Source organism: Bos mutus, chromosome 8, assembly GCF_027580195.1.
Source record: "Bos mutus isolate GX-2022 chromosome 8, NWIPB_WYAK_1.1, whole genome shotgun sequence".
Taxonomy (NCBI): Eukaryota; Metazoa; Chordata; class Mammalia; order Artiodactyla; family Bovidae; genus Bos; species Bos mutus.
Genome location: NC_091624.1, coordinates 7,102,753 through 7,115,180, shown reverse-complemented (window position 1 = coordinate 7,115,180; position 12,428 = coordinate 7,102,753). Strand labels below are relative to the sequence as shown.

Genomic DNA, 12,428 nt, shown 5'->3' with positions numbered 1-12,428 from the left:
GGAGGGGAGGGAAGGGATAAGCTGTGCCGTGCTGCTTTGCTTCCAGACCTGACACTGCATTTCTTGAGAGCAGTATGAATCTACCTAGGTCACCACTCAGCAAAAAGCACCATTATGTAGAGATAATCCAAAACTTACTCCCACATACATGGGTACAGAATCAGCCTTCAAGGTCTATAGTCACCAACACCATGTTCTGAACTCAGCATCCACCATCTGCTTTATCCTTAGAATTAAAGTTCATAAAAGAAACCTGTGCTTTTAGGAAGATCAGCGGTGGGTGAGGGACTTGGTGACAAGGTTCCTCAGGCTCTGGCGTTTACCAAGCAGTGTATTGTGCACTCTGGGTCCAGGACTAATGACAAGTCAAAGAATATGCGTTGCTTGCACAGAAGCAAAATCTGCTAAGCCAAGCTACTTCAAAAAAAAAATGGTAATGGCGTTGCTTTTTTGGCTTCTGTTGCGATAGCTGCCAAAGGATAGGAAAGCAGCTAATTAAAATGGTGTTGGACTAGTTTGTCTTGTGCTTTACACCTGGAGAAAGCCCCGTGTTCTGATTATGAACTCGCATCTGATTTCTAAAGATTATATAATTGAGAGGAAATCGATCCAATTAAAAGTGCATCACGGATGACTCCTCCAGTTATTACAGCCACTTTATCTGTGGGGGCACCTGGCGGCAGGAGGTCTATCTCTGCTGTCAGCGGGACTTGCTGAGGCAATAACAGTGGCCGAGGACTTTGGCACAAGGTTTGCGACAGAGAAGTGGATATAACATTGTTGGCTGGCTTGACATGACAATGCCAGGAGTCCTCCCGCTGCCTGCACTTTGGGGAGGAAGTGCCATCACTGCTGTGTTCAGCATTTAGGTGTACCCATCTCTGAACCACACTCCTGCCTTGGCCTTCAAATGCAGCCGGCTACCTGCTGATTCAGAATAGAAGTAAATATGAATGCTTGTGTTCCTTTGCTGTGATATTTTAGGTTGTGCTTGGGACAGTCAATTTTCAGTTATCTACCACATTGACTAAATTGCACAGTCCCAAGAGCACAGTCCCAAGACTCTAGTTTACTCAGTTACAGCCATTTGTGTGTGTGTGTGTGTGTGGTTTTTTCTTGATATCTGAATAAAGACAGTGATTGCTTTAATCAGATAAAGCCTCACATGTGAGTCTGTCATGTAAAACAGATTGAAAAGCAGCTATTCTGACAGAAGCAGGCTTGTGGGCCAGAAGAACAAGCCCTCCCTCGCCTAAACTCCTGGGTACAATTGCTAAACTCTTGCAACTCTACAGAACATGATCTGAAAACCACTGAACACAGCATCACTTAGCTTCCAGTTCATGTTATTGGCCATGTGGCTATGGGCAAGTCACTTAATCCTTCCTCTTACGGAAACTGATCTTTGCCTCTATGATGGGTGTAAGATGTAAAATAATGTTAAAATACCTGCTACTGTTCTTGGCATACTCAATCAGCCGAGTTGTCTTAAGAGTGGGTTTAGGTTGTTTGACCACTTCAAGTAATACCTCCCCTCTTCCCTGTTGTTACAGCTTCCTATTTCCCAACCAAAACCCTTCTCAGGCCTTTCTGCCCTCTAGCCCTAAGTCTCCAAATAAATCTGGTCACCTGTTCCTTGCTACTACTGTTCTATCTACTTCATGTTTCTGTCACTGCATAAATCCCTGTGTTGCAATTGTTTACCCATATATCTAAGCTCTACAGAAGGTCAGCTTTAATCTCTAGCTAAGAACATGTAGCATGATGCTTAACATACAGTATGTCCTCAGTTATTTAATTGGCTGTTATTTACATGACAATGTGACAGCAGGCCCTCCCGTAACCTGAGTCTTCCTAACACAACACTCTTACAATGGATGAAAGATAAAAAGAGTTTATCTGAGAGTAAGATATGTTAAAAAAAAAAAAAAAAAAGACAAATGACTTACAGATTCAATAAGTCCCTGCTTTCCTTTATTGTTGTGAATGTGCTGTTTGTGAATGTCACTCAGTCGTGTCCGATTCTGCAACCGCATGGGCTGTAGCCAGCCAGGCTCCTCTGTCCATGGGATTCTCCAGGCAAGAATACTGGAGTGAGTCGCCATTTCCTTCTCCAGGGGAGCTTCCCAGCTCAGGGACCAAACACACTCCTCCTGCGTTGGCAGGTGGGTTCTTTAACCCCCGTGCCACCTGGGAAACCCCATCATTCTGAGTAATTATATAGAATTTAAAGTTTTGGAACAATGATTCCTTCCATATCTGAATATCTACTGTGAGCCTGGCACTATGCCAAATGTTCAGAAATGAAAAAAATAAAAAGTAATATTATAACTTCCTCATAAGTTATTTTATAGTCTTTCTGGAGCATTAGGAATTAAATTCCATTGCCCTGGTCTTCCTCAAAGGCCAGGGATAGGCACTATCTGAATGATGGTGAGAGTCGACCCCAATGTACTCTCCAGCCTGAGATAGTCCACAGAGGGCTACTCCATTATTCCAATCAGCAGTATAAACTTGCCTGGAGTCTTAGTGTTCCTGTGGGTAAGGCAAGTAATGCTTAAGTAGTTGTACTCTTTAATCTCATACTAATTAATGGCCTCTTAAAAGTGAAGCGTTACCAGCTCCATAGGATGGAAACGCAAGGCACAGCCTAGTAGGAAATGCAGGGCTCTACGTTGTACCTGACTAGGCTGCTGATCTGCACTCAAGACAAGCAGCTTCTCAAGGGATCACAAAACAAATTACAGATAAGAAATAGCAGATGCCTGCATGAATGTTACAAGCAGGGCAGTAGCGAGCAAGGAGGCTGTTTAGCAAAATACTTCACATTCCAGAACTTTGGCTGTATCTTGTCAATATCATGAATATTCATGGTACCCTAAGTCTGAAGTTAAGAAGTTCTGGGATCAGCAATGCATTCCAGTGGGAAAGTCGCTGGCCTTGATCTGGACCTGAATCACAGCTCTGCCCCTGAACTAGCCATGTGACCTCGGATGAGCACCATACCTCTGCATCAGCTTGCCTATCCTTATAAAGACAAAGTTGGATTTGATCATCACTAAAGTCTCTTTGAGTTCTATGATTTTATTTTACCAACTAGAATTGTGGTTGAGTTCCAGCCCCCACCAACACCAATGTTTTTGTGTAATTCATTTGTGTAATTTTATCGTGTTTACATTAGAGTAGAAAGAACCTGTACCTGGTAATCCGCCCCACTATGGTTCAGTTGTTTACCCCAACTGTCGTGACCTTGGGTCTCTTGCTAACTATTGCCACTCTGTTGAGCCACTGTTTTCTCATTTTGTAGAAGGAGATGACAAGTTATGTTTTAAAGGGCTGTTGTGAGAATTAAAATATACTAATGGGACAGTATGTATAAAAGCTTCTAATTCAGAAAATGGGAGGTGCTCAGGAAATGTGATTTCCATTGTAGGGGGCAAAGACCTCCTCCCCCAACCTCCTACCTCCCATGGTGAACTGATGCAGATTTTTCAAGTTAACACTGGGGGAGATTTCAGACCTGCTCTGGTGATTCAACCGCACTGCTCAGTGTCTTAATTAAAAAGCCTATTGGAAGAAAAGTGGTATTGCCACAGGGGCAGAGGCAAAACTTTCAGAGCAATGTATCCCACTAGGAAAGCTGCACATAAAAGCTAGAGGCTAATGATTTGATTAAAGTCAGTAGGATGGCATCTTGACTCTTGGCAGAAACAAGCACGTCTACCTATCCCTCTACATGGCTAGCGTAAAGGCATTTTTCTTCCAGGTCAATATTCATTAACTCAAATAATTACAAAAATCAAAATAAGCCATAAATCTCATTGTTAGGTGGGGTAATATATTGCAGTTAAATCTTGGGCTTTGTAAGCATGCGGGGGCTGAGTTCATTCTTGTTTCCCTCACATGTTAGTTCTCTGACCATGGAGTCATTTAGCCTCTCAGCTTCAGTTTCTTCATAAATAATAAAATGATACTGTTTACTGCATTGTTCTGAAGAGATGATCGATATAAAACACTTAGCAGACTTTCTGCTTGTAAGAGTTTCATTTTGTAAACTTTAAATAGTGGAAAATATCATATTATAGTAAATTAAATGTATAAAAAGGTTACCCACATTTTTGCGACAGCAGAATCATAGGAACTGGTGAGGTAAAAATTTATTTCCCTCAAAGGAAAATTATTTAGTAACTTACTGAAATCTGGAGTGAATAAGAGTTTGATGACTGTAAGTCAAATGCATATCTTTCCTATAAAAATAAAACCAGGATTTTCTTTAAGTGATTTACTCAGTTTACCTGGCTATAACTATAATGCCACTGCATATTTTCACAAAATATTAATATTTAGATTTAGTTCTTTCATTTATTCATTAGACACACACGACATCTACTGTGTTTTGCTCATAGAGTACTGAATGCAAAGATGAATCAGTCATGAACCCTGCATGCAGTCAGGTAGCTTGTAGTCTGGCTGGAGAGATATGAAATGTAAAAAAAAAAATAATACAAATATACAGAATAAGATCAATGGTGCGAGAGAGAAATGGAGTGCCAAGTATTTAGGAAAAGTCTGCTTCTAGCTGAGAGGATCTGCTTGCTGAAGGGCCTTGCAAGAAGAGGGAGTATCAGGAACACAGGCACAGCATTCCAGGGACAAGTGAGAAGTTGGGACCAGCACGAGGCTCATATTATAGGAGTGAGGGGGCATTAAAGCAATTCAGAGGTTGAAAGTGATCCATCTGTCCACAGCCTTTCAAGTAATAATGCAAGTGCTTGTGTGCATTGTTTCCCCCTGCTCAAAGCCATATCATTTATTCCTATCAGTACCCATGGCTCAAGGAGGCTTCATTCTTATGGAGGTGGCAGCATATGAATGAGAATCTCCTCAGAGACCTGGGGAGGCCAGGGTGCAAGAAGGGGTAGTTTGAAAATGCACCAGTCCCTATCCCCGACCCCTGGATTCTACTATTCCTTATTGGGAATCCCTCAATGAAAGTGTCTCAGAAATTGAATTTTCTGCCTTTCTAAAATTCTGAAATAATATCTAACTGTGTGAGTGTGTGCTCAGTTGTATCCAACTCTTTGCGACCGCATTCACTGTAGCCCTCCAGGCTCCTCTGTCCGTGGAATTTTCCAGGCAAGTATACTCAAGCAGGTTGCCATTTCCTTCTCCAGAGGGTCTTCCCGACTCAGGCATCAAACCCACGTCTTTTGTCTCCTGCAGTGGCACTGTGCCACCTGGGAAGCCCCCTCACAAACCTAAGATAAATGAGTTTTGGAATCTTGATAAAACTTTGTACTAGAATCTGAGTCCCTTTTGGATACTTGAGGTTGACAGCTTTCCAAACCTACCATACTCTTTTCACCTTCTGCCCTATATCTGGACATGCTGCTAAGAATGCTCAAGTACTTCCACCTGTGGTGCCAGTGGGAGGTCCCAACCACACAAGTCCTGGCCCCTGCATGAGAATCCTCACTGCAGCCGCATCTCCAAGTCACCATAAAAACCATGATGGCCTCCTTTTCCTGCTCTCAAGCCATTTCTGAACCTGCTAGGGAGCTCACATTGCTCTTCCCATAAACCTTCATTCCGTGACTTAGAAGCCTTTTCATATCCACGTGGTGCGTGGATAGCATCATCCATTTCAACATCTGAACCAAGTTTTGTGTGGGTCCCCCTCTACGGGATAACCACAACCTCTGGCATAATAAGCTGTGTTCAGGCAATAGCCACCATCCCGGGTCCTCTATTCTCTTGCTTTGGTTTGCTAACTGGCTTCCTTGTTTTCTGAGGCACTGCTTGCTGGCAAGCGTGTACTTTGAGCTGTGCTGCTTCTGGTGCATTTGCTGAGCTCTACCACACCTCTCTTTTATCAGTTTAACTGAACTGAACTGGGAGATGTGATAATTGGTACTTAAGGAGCAGAGTGGTCCTGGGTCATGTGTCCTGGCCCCAATCTATCTGTGTCTCAGAATCATGCATCTAGATTCCAGCATAACCTGTGACGTCAGGGGAATGACTCTTGCCCCGTGACTACTGGTTGGTTGTCTCAACCAAGCCTTGCCTCCATTCTATAAAGAGCTAGGGAAACACTGATGCCTTGTGCAACTCGTGGGTCTACTGGAGGTGGTTCCCAGGCAGGAAGAGCGCCACCATGTGGAAGACTGCGGGCCACACTCTAAAAGCAGATGGCTCAGGAGGACTCTACAAAATGTCTCTGCTGCTACTATGTCACTGTTGGTCAAAACAAAAGATCCCAATCTTCAGCGCTACAGAGAAAATCATCCAAGGTCTCCCTGTGACATAGCCAGTGGGTTAATTTAAATTCAGCTTAAGCCTTGAGTCCTTAAACCCTATAAAGAAGCCATTGCCATGAGGAAGGTCCTAGTCTTGATGATACAGATTTGCTACTCTGGAGGAAGAAACTTATAAATACAAGTAGGGTAGTGAAGCGGAGAAGGCAATGGCACCCCACTCCAGTACTCTTGCCTGGAAAATCCCATGGACGGAGGAGCCTGGTGGGCTACAGTCCATGGGGTCGCTAAGAGTCGGACACGACTGAGCGACTTCACTTTCACTTTTCACTTTCATGCATTGGAGAAGGAAATGGCAACCCACTCCAGTGTTCTTGCCTGGAGAATCCCAGGGACGGGGGAGCCTGGTGGGCTGCCGTTTATGGGGTTGCACAGAGTCGGACATGACTGAAGTGACTTAGCAGCAGCAGCAGCAGCAGTAGCAGCAGGGTAGTGAAGAAGCCCCCAAGTCCCTCACCACAAAACTGTATAGTAACCACCAAAAGAAAAAAATCAAATAAATACAGGAGGAGGAAATAAACAACAAACTGAAACAGAGGTCACAAAGTGACCCAACTAGAAATTCAAAATTTACTAAAAGAATTCATACAAAAAATTAAAAAAAGATTGAAGACTGCTAACTGTTTTTTGCACCTTGACAACCTAAGCTCTGAATTAGCTTTTAACATCTGCTGAAATGAACCAATTATCGAACTTTCATGACTTTTAACCAATACTAGGGATCAAATTAGATTTACATGTGGGGATTCCCCTAAATTTAAACAAGGTACCCCCTAAAACCTTATGGGAGTTACTGAGGACATTTCAGGATATGTACGGAAGACAAATAGGTATACCTCACCTTAATCATCAGAACTAATGCCCTGCCTAGATTCCCCATAGCCTTAACACTCATTACCCTGAAATATTCCATACTGAGTATGGATGCTATGACCCAATGAGTAATAAATTAAAATCGAATTAAGTTTTGGCACTTAGAATTGGCTTACCAAAATAGGAGCACATGGACCCTGCCCCCTCCCATTAGTTAAAATAGTTAAGATGGCCCAGTTTAAACAGAGCCTTGGAGGTTTAAAAGTCATTTTCAAGACCTATTTAGAAAAAGATTGATTATCCCCACTGCTTCATTATTTTAAAGCCTAATTTACCCTGTTCTTAAACCTGGAAAGACTGAATAAAACCTCACAATGGATTATTGCAACCTTAATGCTGACACCCCACCCATTAAGGCTTCCATACCAATTACTGAAATCATAAATTACATCCAATCAATAACTGGTAAATACTTTGCAGTCATAGACTTGGCTAATCTGTCATGTGAAAGAGTTAGTCGCTCAGTCATGTCTGACTCTTGCCACCCCATGGACTGTTGCCCACTGTGCTCCTCTGTCCATGGGATTCTCCAGGCAAGAATACTGGAGTGGGTAGCCATTCCCATCTCCAGGGGATCTTCCCAACCTAGGGGTTGAACCCACATCTCTTATGTCTCCTGCATTGGCAGGTGGGTTCTTTACCACTGAGCCACTGGGAAAGCCCCAAAGGAGGTCCATGAGAGACAAGGAGTCAACTAAAGACGCTTCTGCTAGGGACACGCGTACTAAGTCGCTTCAGTCATGTCCAACTTTTTGCGACCCCATGGACCTGCCAGGCTCCTTTGTCCTGGGGAGCCCAGATGTCATCTTTAGTGCCTATTTCTGTCATGTTCAGTGCCTGTTTCAACAGCCTTTCACACACAGTTTGCCTTTGGCTTCAAAGGGACACAATCTCCCTTTGCCCAGCTACACTGAGGTATCTCAACAAGCCAGGCCATCAGACAAAATCTTTATAGACGAGATGTCATGCATTCAACTTTCTTCAGGAGCACAGTAATGACATCATACCACTCACGCCCTCTTCCAAAGACATTAATTTGACACACTTATTGAAGACATGCAAACATTCATAAAATAACTCACAAACAGGGCTGGGTCATTGTCTTATTCATTGTACAAGGTCCTGCCACTTTGGTTAAATTCCTGAAAATTGTTCAGCTGATGACCATTCCATTCCTGACACTGTCAAAACCAGCATTTATAATGTTAAAATAAAGTCTGACTCTTTTTAGCCTTTTGGGTTTTGGAGACAATGTATTTCTCACTTAGAAATTTTACTTAAGCCCATTTATTCTATTGCTCACATATTGGCCTACCTTGATTGGGATCTTGTGTAACAAAAGGCTCTATTATCTGCCCAAATTGTAATATAGCAGGCACGCCATTGGTGACTCCTAGAGACTTCACTATAAAGGCTTCAGCAGTGTCCTCTCATGCCTCCTGGAGTCTCTGGACCATACAGAACCATAATTTGCTCCTAGACTTCTGGTACAGGAAACAGCCCTCCTCATCTCCATGCTATATGCCATTACAGGGTAACATATTGGGCTCTGCTAGACACAGAGGCTGTGTGACTCTCTCTACTCAGCTTCCCACTGCCTTAGATCATGGAAATAGCTCCTCGAAAGCTCAGTGTAGAGCCAAACCTCCTGTATATCACATTTGTAGGTGGGATGCCCCCCATCCTTAGTCCTTTGTCAGATGTCAGGGTGCCACAGAAAATTAGCAACTCCCCTTTCCTAGACACCTAGATCATCTGGCGAGTCCCCTGGGGTCAACTGAATGACCAGCAAAGGGACTTTATATACTTTCAAGTTGGCACCACCACCATCATATGATATGGGGTTTTTGCTTTTTAGTTCTTCACTGAGATGTTCCTGATAATGAGACCGAACCCAAGAGTCTGTACAACTGACCAAACTTCATGCAGTCTCCTTTGCACCAGCTGCCCAGGTCAACAGGCAGCCCCATCTGCCATTTCTACAACTCTTGGGCCATTGTCAATGATCTGCTCAACTGGTCTAGCCAATGGCAGGAGCAATTCCCTATCCAAGATTGCCTCTTTGAGGTAAAGAATCCTGAGAATATCTTGTCTCATAGATACCCAACCTATAACTCAAGATCACTTATGTCTCTACACATAGTAAATCCACAATAAGGGGCCTCACCAAAATACTCTCCCCTTCAGAGTTCCAGACATTATTGAGACTGACCAAAGAGCTCATTTCATTTCTTAAAATATATGATGTCAGGCTCTCATACAAGGCATTTAATGGAACTTGAATTTCCCTTGCCACTCTCAGACTGCAGGCCTCATAGAGTGCCATCAGTTCAGTTCAGTTCAGTCGCTCAGTCATATCTGACTCTTTGTGACCCCATGGACTGCACCAGGCCAGACTTCTCTGTCCATCACCAACTCCCAGAGCTTACACAAACTCATGTCCATCAAGTCGGTGATGCCATCCAACCATCTCATTCTCTGTCATCCCCTTCTCCTCCCACCTTCAGTCTCTCCCAGCATCAGGGTCTTTTCAAATGAGTCTCTTCTTCATATTAGGTGACCAAAGTATTGGAGATTCAGCTTCAGCATCAGTCCTTCCAATGAATATTCAGGATTGATTTCCTTTAGGATTCACTGGTTTGATCTCCTTGCTGTCCAAGGGACTCTCAAGAGTCTTCTCCAACACAACAGTTCAAAAGCATCAATTCTTTGGCAGTCAGCTTTCTTCATGGTTCAGCCCACAAATCTATACATGACCACTGGAAAAAACAAAGCTTTGACTAGATGGACCTTTGTCAGCAAAGTAATGTCTCTGCTTTTTAATATGCTGTCTAGGTTGGTCATAGCTTTTCTTTCAAGGAGCAAGCGTCTTTTAATTTTATGGCTGTAGTCACCATCTGCAGTGATTTTGGAGCTCGCCAAAAATAAAGTCTGTCACTGTTTCCATTGTTTCCCTATCTATTCACCGTGAAGTGATAGGACCAGATGCCATGATCTTAGTTTTCTGAATGTTGAGCTTTAAGCCAACTTTTTCACTCTCCACTTTCACTTTCATCAAGAGGCTCTTTCGTTCTTCTTCGCTTTCTGCCATAAGGGTGGTGTCATCTGCATATCTGAGGTTATTGATATTTCTCCCAGCAATTTTGATTCCAGCTTGTGCTTCATTCAGCCCAGCATTGCAAATGATGTACTCTGCATCTAAGTTATATAAGCAGGGTGACATATACAGCCTTGATGCACTCCTTTCCCGATCTGGAACCAGTCCATTGTTCCATGTCCAGTTCTAACTGTTGCTTCTTGACCTAAACACAGATTTCTCGGAGGCAGGTAAGGTGGTCTGGTATTCCCATCTATTTCAGATTTTCCACAGTTTATTGTGATCCACACAGTCAAAGGCTTTGGCATAGTTAATAAAGCAAAAGTAGATGTTTTTCTGGAACTCTTTCGCTTTTTCGATGATCCAGCGGATGCTGGCAATTTGATCTTGGTTCCTCTGCCTTTTCTAAATCCAGCTTGAACATCTGTAAGGTCATGGTTCACATACTATTGAAGCCTGGCTTGCAGAATTTTGAGCATTACTTTGCTAGCATGTGAAATGAGTGCAATTGTGTGGTAGTTTGACTATTTTTTGGATTGCCTTTCTTTGGGATTGGAATGAAAACTGACCTTTTCCAGTCCTGTGGCCACTGCTGAGTTCTCCAAATATCCTGGCATATTGAGTGCAGCACTATCACAGCATCATCTTTTAGGATTTGAAATAGCTCAACTGGAATTTCATAGTGATGTTTCCTAAGGCCCACTTGACTTCACATTCTAGGATGTATGGCTCTGGGTGAGTGACCACACCATCATGGTTATCTGGGTCATGAAGGTCTTTTTGTATAGTTCCTCTGTGTATTCTTGTCACCTCTTCTTAATATCTTCTGCTTCTGTTAGGTACATACCATTTCTGTCCTTTATTGTGCCCATCTTTGCATGAAATGTTCCCTTGATATCTCTTATTTTATTGAAAAGATCTCTAGTCTTTCCCATTCTATTGTTTTCCTCTATTTCTTTGCATTAATCACTGAAGAAGGCTTTCTTATCTTTCCTTGCTATTCTTTGGAACTCTGCATTCAAATGGGTATATCTTTTCTCCTTTGCTTTTCACTTCTCTTCTTTTCTCAGCTATTTGTAAGGCCTCCTCTCACAACCATTTTGCCTTTCTTTTTCTTGGGGATGGTCTTGATCACTGCCTCCTGTACAATGTTATGAACCTGCATCCATAGTTCTTCAGGCACTCTGTCTATCAGACCTAATCCCTTCAATCTGTTTGTCACTTCCACTGTATAATCATAAGGGATTCGATTTAGGTCATACCTGAATGGTCTAGTGGTTTTCCCTACTTTCTTCAATTTAAGTCTGAATTTGGCAATAAGGAATTCATGATCTGAGCCACAGTCAGCTCCTGGTCTTGCTTTTGCTGACTGTATAGAGCTTCTCCATCTTTGGCTATAAAGAATATAATCAGTCTGATTTCAGTGTTGACCATCTGGTGATGTCCATGTGTAGAGTCTTCTCTTGCGTTGTAGGAAGAGGATGTTTGCTATGACCAGTGTGTTCTCTTGGCAAAACTCTGTTAGTCTTTGCCCTGCTTCATTCTGTACTCCAAAGCCAAATTTGCCTGTTACTCCAGGTATTTCTTGACTTCCTACTTTTGCATTCCAGTCCCTTATAATGAAAAGGACATCTTTTTTGGGTGTTAATTCCAGAAGGTCTTGTAGGTCTCCATAGAACCGTTCAACTTCAGCTTCTTCAGCATTAGTGGTTGGGGCATCGGATCAGATCGGATCGGATCGGATCAGATCAGTCACTCAGTCATGTCCAACTCTTTGTGACCCCATGAATCGCAGCATGCCAGGCCTCCCTGTCCATCACCAACTCCTGGAGTTCACTGAGACTTTACGTCCATCGACTCAGTGATGCCATCCAGCCATCTCATCCTCTGTCATCCCCTTCTCCTCCTGCCCCCAATCCCTCCCAGCATCAGAGTCTTTTCCAATGAGTCAACCCTTCACATGAGGTGGCCAAAGTACTGGAGTTTCAGCTTTAGCATCATTCCTTCCAAAGAAATCTCAGGGCTGATCTCCTTCAGAATGGACTGGTTGGATCTCCTTGCAGTCCAAAGGACTCTCAAGAGTCTCCTCCAACACCACAGTTCAAAAGCATCAATTCTTTGGTGCTCAGCCTTCTTCACAGTCC

The 12,428-nt window shown here is 43.1% G+C and overlaps 1 protein-coding gene across 3 annotated transcripts in view; it reads right to left on the bottom strand.

The window, feature by feature from the left end:
- The window catches only part of ASTN2 (astrotactin 2), a 1,044,864-nt gene that overhangs the window by 245,090 nt on the left and 787,346 nt on the right, over window positions 1–12,428 (bottom strand). The window lies entirely within an intron of this gene.